Source organism: Colobus angolensis, unplaced genomic scaffold (assembly GCF_000951035.1).
Source record: "Colobus angolensis palliatus isolate OR3802 unplaced genomic scaffold, Cang.pa_1.0 Scaffold276, whole genome shotgun sequence".
NCBI classification, from domain to species: domain Eukaryota; kingdom Metazoa; phylum Chordata; class Mammalia; order Primates; family Cercopithecidae; genus Colobus; species Colobus angolensis.
The window spans coordinates 269,644-271,190 of record NW_012115999.1 but is presented as its reverse complement, the minus strand read 5'-3'; positions in this window follow the sequence as shown (position 1 = coordinate 271,190).

Genomic DNA, 1,547 nt, shown 5'->3' with positions numbered 1-1,547 from the left:
AGGGAGGGCTCCTTCTTTCTCTCTCTTGTGGAATAGTGTCAAAAGGATAGGTACTACTTTTTGTTTGAATCTCTGGTAGAATTCTGTGAATCTGTCTGGTCCTGGACTTTTTTTGTTGGTAATTTTTAAATTACCATTTCAATCTTGCTGCTTGTTATTGATCTGTTCAGGGTATTTAATTCTTCCTGATTTAAGCTAGGAAGGTTGTATTTTTTCAGGAATTTATCCATTTCTTGTAGGTTTTCTAGTTTATGTGCGTAAAAGTGTTCATAGCCTTAAATGATCTTTCATATTTCGGTGGTATCCGTTGTAATATCTCCTGTTTCATCTCTCAGGAAGGTTATTTGGATTTTCTCTCTTCTTTTCTTGGGTAATCTTGCTAATGGTTCATCAATTTTATTTATCTTTTCAAAGAACCAGGTTTTTGTTTAATGTATCTTTTGTGTTTTGTTTTGTTTCATTTCAATTTCATTTAGTTCTGTTCTGATGTTGGTTATTTCCTTTCTTCTGCTGGGTTTGGGTTTGGTTTGTTCTAGTTTCTCTAGTTGCTTGAGGTGTGACCTTAGATTGTTTGTGCTCTTTCAGACTTTCTGATGTAGGCATTTAGGGCTATGAACTTTCCTGTTAGCACCGTCTTTGCTGTATTCCAGAGGTTTTTATTTTATAGGTTATGTCATTATTGTCATCAGTTGGAAGAATTTTTAAATTTCTATCTTTATTTCATTTTTGACCCAATGCACATTCAGGAGCAGGCTATTTAATTTCCATGTATTTACATGGTTTTGAAGGTTCCTTTTGGAATTGATTTTCAGTTTTATTCCACTGTGGTCCAAGAGAGTGCTTGATATAATTTCAACTTTCTTAAATATATTGAGGCTTGTTTTATGGTCTATTATATGGTCCATCTTGGAGAAAGTTCCATACGCTGTTGAATAGAATGTGTATTCTGAGTTTGTTGGATGAAATGTTCTGTATATATCTGTTAAGTCCATTTGTTCCAAGGTATAGTTTAAATCCATTGTTTCTTTGTTGATTTTCTGTCCTGACGACTTGTCTAGTGGTGTCAGTGGAGTATTGAAGTCCCTACTATTATTGTGCTGCTATCTCATTTCTTAGGTCTAATAGTACTTGTTTTATAAATTTGGGATCTCCAGTGTTAGGTGCATATATGTTTAGGATTGTGATATTTTCCTTTTGGACAAGGCCTTTTACCATTATGTACTGTTCCTCTTTGTCTCTTTTAACCACTGTTGTTTTAAAGTTTGTTTTGTCTGAAATAGCTACCCCTGCTTGCTTTTGCTGTACATTTGCATGAAATGCCTTTTCCCACCCCTTTACTTTAAGTTTATGTGAGTCCTTATGTGTTAGTTGAGTCTTCTGATGGCAGCAGATGGTTGGTGAGTTCTTTTCCATTCTGTGGTTCTGTATCTTTTAAGTAAAGCATTTAGACCATTTACATTCACCGTTAGTATTGAAATGTGAGGTACCATTGCTTTCATTGTGCTATTTGTTGCCTGTGTACTTTGGTTTTGTTTTTTGTTTTTGCT